This window comes from Zootoca vivipara, chromosome 6 (assembly GCF_965207765.1).
Source record: "Zootoca vivipara chromosome 6, rZooViv2.hap1.1, whole genome shotgun sequence".
Lineage (NCBI taxonomy): Eukaryota > Metazoa > Chordata > Lepidosauria > Squamata > Lacertidae > Zootoca > Zootoca vivipara.
In genome coordinates, this window is record NC_142589.1 from 26,163,113 (window position 1) to 26,175,968 (window position 12,856).

At 44.8% G+C, this 12,856-nt stretch overlaps 1 long non-coding RNA gene across 1 annotated transcript; it reads right to left on the reverse strand.

Moving 5' to 3' along the window:
* Positions 1–2,899: 2,899 nt before the first annotated feature.
* On the reverse strand, positions 2,900–7,827 carry LOC148685288 (uncharacterized). The gene is made up of 2 exons (XR_015950498.1): positions 5,961–7,827; positions 2,900–4,148 (listed from the first exon to the last, which is right to left on the reverse strand). It is a non-coding gene; the product is annotated as an uncharacterized LOC148685288 (long non-coding RNA).
* Between the last annotated feature and the right edge of the window lie 5,029 nt (positions 7,828–12,856).

Sequence of the window (12,856 nt, forward strand, 5' to 3'; positions counted from 1 at the left end):
GCACAGTCTGAAGTCCTGTGGGGCCACCAGCTTGGTCAAGCAAAGCAGATCTGGATCTGTCCAATTTCTGGATGGATGATGACCACGTGTTCTCACCCTGGACTCCCTGATAGAGGAAAGGCAGGATGTGAATGTGAAATAAATATAACAGCAAATAAATATGCCGACTCCTTTAGAAGGAACAGAGGGCAGAATTCACAGCCATCAGTTGTGGTGATGGCAACTAGCCTGTTTAACAATTATTGTTGCTGCTGCTACATTTATTTATATCCCACCTTTTCCCCAGACCAGGACTCAAAGCGGCTTGCAGAAATTAAAACAACACAGATAAAATACAAAAAAATTGAAAACAATAAAATATGGAAAGTATATCATGCACATCTAACACGAACGATCTCAACCATACGTTGGTTGAAACCCAGCCAGTTAAATGCATAATCTTTCCACCTTCCTTGTTTCCACCTTGCATGTTGGCTTCAAAAGGATAGGGTGGTTCCAAGGGGGAAGTTTGGAGTAGACATGCTTTCATGTAGATGCAGAGCCCTTGGAACTAAACCCCTGCACAAAATGTGGCTGTCCTGTTATAATAACAAAAAAAAAACTCACCACCACTCCCTGCTCCCCAGAATCTGCAGCCCCAGGCAGTCAGCTCACTTTGCTTAACAGTAGGGCCGGCCCCAGCCAGGCTTCAAAAAAAAATCACCAGCACCTTGCTTTTATATGGGTTCTGCCTAGCATAGGGCAATATGCCCAACTGAAGCCGGAACCTGAGCCTGAGGATCATGGAGAAATGAAGGCAGAGTGAAGAGGAAGCAGAAGACAAATGTGTGCTGCCAGGGATTCTTTAGCTGTGATTCCTGCATTGCAGGGGGTTGGAACAGATGACTTTCTATATCTATAAATCTATGATACAAAATACGGTAAGAAAGAGGAAGCTGTGAAAGATGGAACTATAAAGAAAGTCAGTTGTATACTTGGCAGGGATTCAGAATGGGCTCCTTGTTAAAGGTGGTTTATATTATTTGTTTTCTTTTTCCCCTTTTAATAGTTTGTGCCTTTGTATTTTTTAATAATAATAATAATAATAATAATAATAATAATAATAATAAATTATTTATACCCTACCCATCTGGCCAGGTTCCCCCAGCTACTCTGGGCGGGTTCCAACACAACATTAAAATACAGAAATCCATCAAACCTTAAAAGCTTCCCTAAACAGGGCTGCCTTGAGATGCCTTCTAAAGGCCTGGTAATTGTTGTTCTCCTTGACCTCTGGTGGGAGGGCATTCCACAGGGTGGGTGCCACTACCGAGAAGGCCCTCTGCCTGGTTCCTTGTAACTTGGCTTCTCGTAGCGAGGGAACCGCCAGAAGGCCCTTGGCGCTGGACCTCAGTGTCCGGGTAGAACGATGGGGGTGGAGACGCTCCTTCAGGTATACTCTTGTTGTGAGCCTCCAACTGAAGCAGGACCAGGACTTGCCCTGCCATTAGGCAGAGTGATGAGGCTGCCTTGGGCAGCAGGGAATGGGAGGCAGGGAATGGGAGGGAGGTGGTGGAGGAGAGAACTGCAGGTGCCGTGCATGCTGCTCTCGGGTGTGCTGGAGGGTGCCATCCCATTGCCAGTGGTTAAAAAAGATTCATCTGCCCATAGAAAAAGTACGATTCAGCAAAATGTCATGGACCAGCTCTGGGTAGGAAAGTGGGAGAGTGGGAGAGTGGGAGAGAGAGAGGGGGGGGGAGAGAGAGAGAGAGAGAGAGAGAGAGAGAACCATGCTGCTGTTGTTGCTGCCCACAAGCTAAGAGACAGTACCAACTTGGATGGCTTTAAAATAAGAATTAGACAAATTCATGGAGGAGGTGATCAATGACTACCAGCACAGTGGTTAGCCTCTGCCTCTACAGTTGGACGCAGCAATGCTTCTGAATAGCCGTTGCTGGAAACAACAGGAGGGGAGATGCCTCTTGCGCTCCGGTCCTTCTTGCAGGTTTCCGACAGGACTCTTCTTATGTCCTTATGTTCACCTTAGGTCAAAAGAACTGCTCTCCTATTGTCTACAACTCAAAGTTTATCACAGGGCCATTAAAAGGTGGAAGCAGAAAATGATGGAGGGAGACAGAGCAGAGTGCAGGTAAGCTTACGGAATCCTCCCAGGGACCATTCACTGCTTATGAGCTAGCAGAGAAAACCCCAGTCTGATCTGCAACTCTGAAAATCCCTCTTTTCCAATTATACGCCGCAGGGCTATGCATGCATTTTGATGGAGTCAGCCGAAAACCACAAGGAGAGCCCTGCAGCAGCAGACCACAAAATGGGATTGGCACTTGTGTCTCCTAGGAGTTGAAGTTTCAGAGCTCCTTTATCATGTGACCTGCTGACCTGAAGATAGCAAAACTGACCCCGTCTGCATGGAGGAGTCTATTGCTAAGATTCCCCAGGGAGCACCCACCAGCTGCAAACTGATCCAGCGATTAACCCTTGTGTGCTGCGGACGTAACGCGCGGGAGTCACGGCAATAAAGCTTTCTCTGCATAACAGATCCTGCGTTTGTAAATTGTTGCTCTTATCAGCTGCACTCGAGGATGTGATTCCTTTCTTCTGGGTGAAACCAAACTGCCAAGCTGCTCTTAGGAGTGGAGTCTAAATCTATAAAGGAAGGGATATTTATTCACTGGTTTCTGAGGCACGATGGAAAGGGAAATCTCTTTAAAGGCAGCTTACTTTTCAGTTGCCGTCTTCACTGTATACTACAGGCCTGACAGAACTGGCAACCTGGTTACAAGAAGGGAAGCAAATAATTTGCAAAGTTGCCACAAAATGTTCCCCGTAAGAAGAATCTGAGGCTAATTTAGGATGTGTTACTCAGGCAAAATACAACAATAACAAAAACCAGCTATGGAAGTTGAATAGTACATTAAATGTTTATTGACATTTGTTTGTATTCCCATACATTTAGATCTTCTCCCAGAAGTCAATAGGATTCACATTTGGTCATCTTTGGGGGCAGTGAATGAGCAAGGAGGGCTTTCATTGACTATTTTTTAAATAAAAAATTAAAATACGGTGGTAGAATTCTGGTTGTGTGTTTCTAAGGCTCGGTTAACACCTTGGGATTGTGGTTTTGTAGCCACTTAAAAGCAAGAGTGTGCTGCTGTAATCTGAGGCCACATCTGCACCATCCATTTAAACCACTATGAGAACACTTTGAACCAGAGGTTTTCAACCTTTTCGAGTCCATGGTTCCCCTAACCAACTACATTCTTTCAGAGGCATCCCTGTGGGGTTCGGGAGCCCAGTTATGTTGCCCCTTGCCTGCAGAGCACGTCACCCATTTTTGAACACCCTCCCTACAGCACCCCTGACCACATTCAAGGCACCCCAGAGTGCCACAGCACACTGGTTGAAAACCACTGATTTAAACAGTTATGGCTTCCCTCAGAGAATGCTGGGAAAGGTAGATTATTAAGGGTAGTTTGTTCAGGGTGCTGAGAGTTGTTAGAAGACCCTTATTCCCCTCACAGAGCAACAGTTCCCAGAATAGATTAACCATCAATACCTCATCCCAGGAGACTCTGGGAGTCATCACTCTGGGAGGAGAAAACAAGGCCTCCAAACAACTGGACAAACTACAGCTCCCAGAATATTTTGGGTGAAGCCATGTCTGTTTAAAGGGGGCTCATTGTGCTTTAACCAATGTCCCCACTGTGGAAGGACGTGTGGATCCAGAATTGGCCTCCACAGTCACTTACAGACTCATTGTTAAAACCGTGTTTATGGAACACAATTGTACTCAGCTACGAAGGATTGCCAAAGGAGGAGGAGGAGACATGTATAGTGCAGATGGGGCCTAAGATTCCAAGCAGTGCTGCCATTTTTTTCACCTTCTGCTTCCATTCTAAAGGCAACAGGGACCTGAGGAGAATCCCAACAGTGAGGAGGAGGAGGGGAGAAAGGTTTTGAGATGCTGCAAGGAGGAAGGAAGGCCTTCTCTGGGGATGGCCCCAAACCAATAGGACTGCAAACTGATTTCCCTTCAGAATCTGGATTTTCCCAGGCCAGCAGTTTTTGAAGACTGCCTCATCTTCGCTCTCAGCTCCTAGATGCCCTCTCTCCTCTCTCGAACATATTTCCAGGACACGTCTCACCTTGCCCTGAGGGGAGAACACAGCAACGATTCAGTGAAATTATCTCAAATGAGGGGATATTTTCCCCCTCGTTTTCTCTCCTGTGGGCTTTCTGTGGAAAAAGAGCATTTAGCTTGTTAACGACCATTAATATGTACCATCATATATTAGGGGGAGTTAATACGCAAAGGAGAAGACTCAACCTTTCAGTTCATTAAATAAAACAAATTTTCAAAACCGTCTATTTACGATAGTTGGGGAACTGTGAGGAAGAGCTGAAGGCAGCAGCCTGCTTCGCCGATTTGAAGACAAGATGGGAAATCCTTAGAGGAGAAACATTTGCATGTTTGGAAGATGCACATTTTGGACACAGATACATCCCGGATGCCACTGATCCTTTCAAGGAACCACTTTCAAAATATATTTTCCTTTTATAAGATAGCCCCCTTTTAAAATCCCACCAGGGACCTTCTTATAAATGAGGAACTGCATCTCTTGGGATTGGACCAAGCTGGAAAAGTATGTTATTAAAAAAAAAATACATAGCAGAATGCAGAGCAATATAATTAGCCCATTTCTTTTTATTTTTTTGTTATCTTTTAAAAATGTATAGCCAAATTTTAATTAAGCATATTCTCTGGATGTTTGAACTGTGCAAGAATAAGGAAAGATAGTCTTGCTGTATTTCCAAGGGATTAATTGTATCAATTTAAGTCTCCTTTTCTGATCTCTCTTATTGCAGCTGCTTGTCTTCCAGAAGTATCCACGACACCTTGTGTGAGATGCAGAGTGGTGTGTGTGTGTGTAAGTGCGCGCACCCACATCTGTATCTGGGATCAAAATCCACACCTCCGAGGTGCATTCTTATCATTACAGGAAAGAATTTACACAGGCAATTGTAAAATTCTGTTTGATGCTAATCTTTGTGCATGGAAATCAGTATATGCCTTCCATCCCCAAAGCCCCTGATCCATTATGTTATTAGCATCATCGTGGTTCTTATTTGTTAAGCTTTTGTTTGGAATGCATAAGGAAATGAATGTATATCTATACAGTATATATATATCCTATATATATATCCTACTTGCAAAGTAACATCTCCTTGCTACTTCAATTCAGTATCTCTGCATAATGGGGCAGGTGCAAATAAACCTGATTCCAAGAGAGCACTCATTGACCTGCCCAGTTCCCGAACTTCACAAAAAGAAAACATTTTGATTCGGTCACCATTTTTAAAAAGCCATCTAATAAAGGGCTTCTATAGCAGGCATGTCAATCCAGAAAGCATTTAAAACAAAACAAAAACAACAACAAAAAACCCAGTCCAGCTTTTCTTGACCTAGTTCTCACTAAGGCAATAAGCCTGTGTCTGGGTTGCACCATTCGAGACTGCAGGCATGGACGGACATATTGATTGCTCCTAAGATTCTCTCCATATAGAGGAAAAAATGGTGGAAGAGAGAAGGCTAGATCAGGCATCCCCAAACTGCGGTCCTCAACTCCCATGATCCCTAGCTAAGAGGACCAGTGGTCAGGGATGATGGGAATTGTAGTCCAAAACATTTGGAGGGCCAAAGTTTGGGGATGCCTGGGCTAGACCATAACCCTTCTTCCTGAGATCCAGTTTTATAAGTGCATGGATATTAGTAGTAGTAGTAGTAGTAGTAGTAGTAGTACCAGCCAGCTTTTTCCCTGACAAGGACTCAAGGCAGCTTACAGCTAAAATAGAAACAGCTAAAAACATAGGGCACATGGGGGAAGCAATAATTTTTAAAATAATAATAATAATAATAATAATAATAATAATAATAATAATACACACAAGGTGACAGAACTCACCATGAATGCCTCCCTTGTTCTCTTATAATGGCAATGGCACCCACCTGAGAGGTGACGGAACTGAGTTCTCACGAGTTCTGGCTGGGGGAAAAAAGGCCTTGCACACAGATACGATCTATTAAAACATGTAGATCATTACAGTAAAAACATTGCAGTGCCAGCCCTTTCCTTAGAAACAGTCAGTTTCCAAAAACCTATTGGAACAAGACAGTCTTTTATTGGGAAGATGGTGATAATCAATCTGATGTATCAAAGTTATGGAAAATCTTTAAATAAAGTGGGTTTGTTCTTTGTAAGGAGGAAATCCCAAAGCCTGGGAGGAGTCACTGAGAAGGCTCTCTCCTGCATCCCTACCAAGTGTGCCTGTGAGGGTAACAGGATCAAAAAAAGAGCTTCCCTCTAAGCTCTCAGAGCCTGGGCAGCTTCATGTGAGGGAACACAGTTTTTCAAGTGCTGGGTCTTTCCGTTTTTTAATGGAAGCACCTCCAATCCCGTCAGCCCCCACTTGCCATCTGGAGCATCACCACCAACATTTTTGCAGACAAACACAGAGGTGTGTTTGTAACCTACCTCTCATAGCTAAAGAGGAGCGCTTGACCCCTCCTACATTCACACACTGGACCCTTGCTTTTTGCAAGGGTCTCTGCCAGCCCTCCCTGGAGAAGCTTCTGGACATTGAACCTGGGACCTTCTGCCTGCAAAGCAGGTGTCCAGCCACTGAGCTACAGTCCTCTCCTATCTTACCACTTTACCCAGAACTTTAAGGGGTGACATATTGCATGAGTGGCCCAGAACCCAACGACTTCCCTGCAAACACCTTTGAAAAATAATGTGACGCCCTTCCACATGCAACCTTCTGTTGCCACAGGGCTGGCTCAAGAAAGTTTGGGGCAAAAGGAAGGTGGTGCCCCCAAACCATTTCAAGGAATACCAACTAAGGCAGTGTGGTATAGTGGTTAAAGTGTTAGACAGGGACCAGGAGACCAGTGTTCAAATCCCCACTTGGCCATGAAGCTCACTGGGTGTGACCTTGGGCCACTCACTGCCTCTCAGCCTAACCTACCTCATAGGGCTGTTGTGGGGGGGCTGAATGATGTGGGGAGAACCATGTATGTCACCTTGAGCTCCTTGGAAAAATGGTGGATGGTAAAATGTATTAATCTCTTATTCAGACATCCCCAAACTTTGGCCCTCCAGATGTTTTGGCCTACAATTCCCATCTTCCCCAACCACTGGTCCTGTTATCTAGGGATCATGGGAGTTGTAGGCCAAAACATCTGAAGGGCCACAGTTTGGGAATGCCTGCTCTTATTTATTGCATCTATTTCAGCAGTGGCAGCAGGCAACATGGCCCACTCAGCTCTATCCCCCAGCCTTTTGTTGTTCCTTCCTGACCTCTAGCACCGGTTGCCTGAGGTGGACACCTTTTTGTGACTCAAGATAGGGTCATCACTGCACTGGAATCCTAATCCTATCCTGACTGGCAGCAGACTTTCTGGATTTCAGGCAGGGCCCTCTCCTGGTTGACCCTGGGGCTTTCTGCCTGCAAAGCATATGCTCTGCTAAAGAGCTTCAGGGCTTCAGTTCCCCACTGAGAGATTTACCCTTTAGAACCCTAAGGAGGGAGCAAAACCTTGAAAAATGACAGGTCACAGTTTCCAAATTTAGCAAGACATTCACCAAAAGGCAAAAAATTGAAAATTTAAAAAGCAAGGAACGGTGATTTATCAGGGACACTTGGAGCACAGAACCCAGTCACAGATTTACCACCCCTTGAGAAGTAAACCTAAATGAAAGCACCTGGAGCAGGGCTTGATTTGAAAATTGTGTGTGTGTGTGTGTGTGTGTGTGTGTGTGTGTGTGTGTGTGTTAGGGTTGCCAGACTCAATAGAGGACAGGACTTCTGTGCCTTTAATTGCCCTGCTCTCATTTGAGTCTGGAAACCTTAAAGAGAAACCAGCAGACCCTTTGTTTAATTTCCAAGCAAAGGGTCTGCTGGTTTCTCTTTAAGGTTTCCAGGCTCAAATGAGAGCAGGGCAATTAAAGGCACAGAAGTCCTGTCCTCTATTGAGTCTGGCAACCCGTGTGTGTGTGTGTGTGTGTGTGTGTGTGTGTGTGTGTGTGTGTGTGTGTGTGTAAGGGAGGGTGCAGAGACAGCTCCTGTGGAAATTAAAAAGCAAAGCAAAAGTCCAGAGGAAGGCCAAAACTCCATAGCTATTGGAACAATTATAGAACACACGCATCCCTTCTGAACAAATCGACCTTTTCTTTTTCATCAAGTTGCAAAACACTAAAGGTTAAGGAATGTTTGAAAGGAAGCTAATGCTTTTTAAAATGGGGAGGGGGGTAGATTTATTCAAGACTCGAGCAAACTTTGTGAGGAACCATAAGGCACTAAACACAAATTTCTCGCTTCCTTTATAAAGAAGGTGAATATGGACAGACACATGCAATCTGTACATGCAATGTTTGTTTGCTTTTTATTGGAAGGATGAATGAATGTTATGAATGAGTGTTGCTTCCAGGACGACATGAAGTTTGAAAAGAATAAATAGCCAACGAGAGGCACCTGCCCCAATGCTGGTTAATTGCAATTTTTAAGCCACATTTCTTTGTCTCTAGTGTACGGGGATGACATGAGTACAAGGAGAGCAGATCAATGATGGTGTCAGATTTTCTTACTTTCCACGTTGCGTTTGACCTGAATGGCACGAACGGTAGTCACAACTAACGGGGAAAATGAAACCGCCTGTCCTGCTTTTATCACCCTAATGAGCACAAACAAAAATATGTAGAGAAACGCTTTCCCCAAAGTTCTCGAGGTTACTGCTCCAATCCTTCAGCTGTCCCTGAGCGAGCAGGGACAAATGTCAATTGGTACACCACGCAAAGGATTTGTGGGACAATTCAATCTTTACCCTAAGAAAGAAAAGAAATTGTGTGCAATAACAAAAGCTGCAACAATAATAGCCTTAGTGGCAATCATTGGAAATTAAAGAGAGAAAAGGAACATAAGACATAAAACTACAGCATCTTAAAGACTTAACCATTAATGAACTCTGTTTTGTGGCTTTTGTAGACCGGAGTCCACACCATTGGATGGAAGTCTGCAAAAGCTTCTGCAAACATAAAATCTTGTCAGTCTTTAAGGCGACCCAAAACCATTTTGCGTTTGATAGGGATGTGGGAGAATTTCAATTCACTTCACGTCTAAAGGTGGGTCTAACTTATTCACACTTTTTGAAACAATATAAGACGATATAAGAAACATCAAAATTTGCACTGCTCTGGATTTTGCAATGCAATTCTCTGATCAAGTAATGTGCTAAGAAATGTGTATATATTGGTGGAAAGAACATATGGGGGAAATGAGAGGAAATTGCTTTGCAAAAATGTGCATATTAGGCAAAGATGCAGGAGGACACAATAGTGAATTCTCATGAGCAAAAACAAACAAACTTCAAATGGATGTAGAAGTGTGGATAATTGAATTTAAGATTGGGAAAATGACAAAGAGGGAGAAACAGAAATTGACAGATTTGCCCATCCCTAGTGCCTGATGGAGCAAATACAGCTGCCCCTCTGGAATAAGGATATAACCCCAGTCTGACAAAAGGTCCATTTCATCCAGTATCCTATTTTAACAAGTGGGCTCCAGACACTTCTGGAAGCCCATGATGAAGGAGCTTGAGTTTAGTGTTCTTGCAAACTATTCCCTCTAAACATGATCAGCTTCCTTCCAAACCTCCTGTGAACAGTCATTGCCCTCAACCAGAGCCAGTGTGGTATTGTACAGAAGATGCTGAGCCAGGAGGGCCTGGTTCAAATGTCCCATCATACAGCTCCATAAGTGACCATAGGCAAAGCAGTATTTCTCAGCGAACAATTCTACTATCTCATTCTGCGGTGCATGTAGACCAGGCATTGGTGTACTATTGAAGTGCTAATGATTACTCGTGTTCTTCAAAATGTGTCCCACCCACCCCCCATGTATGATCAGGGCAGGTCCAACACATTTTGCTGCCTGAGGCAGAACTCTAACACCTCTCCCTCCTCCAAATCAAAGTGTGTAGTACTTGAGGAGGGCCAAGTTAAAATCCCACAATCACCTCTTATTGTTGTATTGTCACTTACACTAACAAAGATACCGTTGCCGTCCCTTCTTGACATCCAAAACAAGCTGTCTGAGGAACTCACTACACTCTGCCTAATGGTAGGGGCGGCTGTGTCTAGGATGTCACTCTGCCTTGGTGCAGCCTCCTCCCTGTTCCAGAGTGGGGCAGGCCTGTATGGATCAAAATCGAATACTGGACACACGCGCCCAATTCCAGGTGCCACCTTCAAAACACTTACCTAAAATTACAGTTGAATTGGATTAATAAATGAATGCAAGATACTAGAGCTTAAACGGGGCTCTGGAGATGGTGCAATCAAACTTCTCGAGATGTCAGCACAGCACTTAGCAGTATTTAACAGTTGCATAATGTATGGAAATTCACTTCTGTGTTCCCATGCTGGGAGATATTTCATCTGCTGACATTCTGATGGCGTCATGCAGCTATACAAAGCAGAAGAGCCCTTCCAGGGGGGAATGTTGGCAACCTTAGCCTCAGCTTTTCCATGGCTTGGCCCCTGCGCTTGAAACTGTAGCTTTGTTAAAGGGTCAGAAAAGTCCTTGTCACCCCCCTTCATTGCACTGCAACCCCCAGGACTCATTAAAGAAGACGGCAGCTATTTAACCAGCTTACACACACCCTAAACTGTGTTAAATCCAGATACTCAGAAAATCCTGGGAAGCGAGTAATTTCTGTTTCTCTTCCCTAAAATCCTGTTTGCTAAAACCCATTCGGTAGATGAGAGAATATTTTTTTTCATTGTGAATAAGTGCTCAGGTTCATTCAGTCATTCCTGTTAACTGCCAAACGCGCCCCCTTTCTCCAGTATATAGGATTTCTATGAAAGCATGATTTAATTTGCAGTTAATTAACTCATCAAATCATCATTCTGATTAATCAATTAATGCTTTCAGACCCAACCGAGACATTTGTAATTTCTTACGAATAAAGTGGGCCCTTTTTTTAATTCATATGGCATGGTGATCAGCCGAAGTGAATGACAGGCAGTGTAAGTGATGCTTTGGACTAAAGTACATGGGATGCTCCTTCAATTAAAGTTTGAAAGCACTAATAGCCATTGATTTGATTCATTCATTAACTACAGATTAAAATGTTGAGTTTACAATCAGAACTCATCCATTGTGGGGAAAGGGTGAGCAATACGTTTAGGCATGAAGCATTGGGGACAACAGCCTTGGAAGGGTTGTCGTAATGCTGGAATGTCTCTAAGCATGTACAAAGTGTTTTTCCATCATTGGTGAGCCTGAAAATAGGCTCTGGTTTGTTTGTTTGTTTTTCAAAATGTTGAAGTATTCCGCACAGTGGGGAATCTGTGGCAAACAGACTTCGTGAGGGGGGGGGCATTGGGGCAGTCATTGTGATGCCCTCTAGATGCTGTTGGACTACAACTCCAATGAGCCACAGCCAGCATGGACAGTGGTCAGGGATGATAGGACTTTTAGTTTAACAGCAACTGGCAGGCAACACATTTGCTGCCCCTGGCAAGGTGACAACAGCAATTCAACTACTATACTGTACACTCTTTAACCACAGACAATTGAGGGACAAACGAAATGGGTGTGTACAGCACAGGCAAAGATGCCTCTAGTAGAACTCTCTTAATGTGCATCTAGGCGGTGGCAGCAGCAGCACCCGGCCCCAAATGGTAAAATGGTTTAGCTCCAGGCACCTCTTCATGATCAGAAATAAGCATTCTTGGGGGAAGGAACCATAGCACAGAGGGGTGGGATTGAGCGCGCTCACTTCTCTTGCAAAAGTTCCCAGGTTAATGCTTGGGCATCAGCAGCTGAAAAGGGGCCAAGGGATCCCAAATATTTGCTGCGGCTCTTGGTCGCAGTCAAGCCCTGCGCCAAAACGAGTTTGCAAAAAAGACCAGCTGGTGCCTTCGCAGTGTGCGTAAACTTTGTTGCAGGGTCGCAGGAAACCCCTCACCTTTAACAGCTGTGAAAGGCAAGAGTTTAAACGAGCGTCACTCTCCCTCACAACTCTGCAGGGCAAACTTGCTCCGGTGCCCTCCCTCTCCTTTCTTTTCAGGACGGATAAAAGAAAGTCCTTCCTCTGCGCAGCGGCGCGTAGTTGAACTACGGAACTCGCGCCCGCAGGAGGCAGCGCTGATGGCCACCAAATTGGATGGCTTCAAAAGAGGGTTGGACAAATTCGTGGAAGAGGATAAGGCTATCAATGGCCGCCAGCCGCTGTGGTCATGCTCTACTTCCACAGTTGGAGGCAGCAACACTCCTGGAATACCAGTTGCTGGAAAGCACGGGGCTCTTGGGCTCGGGTCCTGCTTGCGGGTTTCCTACAAGCACCTGGGTGGCCACTGTGAGAACAGGATGCTGGTCTATATGGGCCACTGGCCTGATCCAGCAGGCTTTTCGATGTTCTTTTCTCCCTTGCATCAGGTCACACACACACCTCACCTCTTCTCCTAAAGGATAGTTATCACGACAGTTAACATCCAGGAGAGTCGTCTTAATCCTCTCATCAATGAAAAGCAAAACAAGTCATCGAGCAACAAAAGATGTTTTTAATTGTTGACAGCTCCACTTTTTTGCTAAGCCCCCCCCCCCCGGAGACCGTGCTGGAAAGGGAGGCGCAGTTAGTGGCGCGCCCCACCACCACCGTGTGCTAAGGGGGAGAGAGGGGGGTCTCCGTCGAATCCACCGCCTTCTCTAACGGATGTCTGTCTTGGAATCCAGAAATGCCTGCCCCCCCCCCTTTGCTTTTTGTGTCCTAGACAAAAGAGAAACCGTCTTGTTT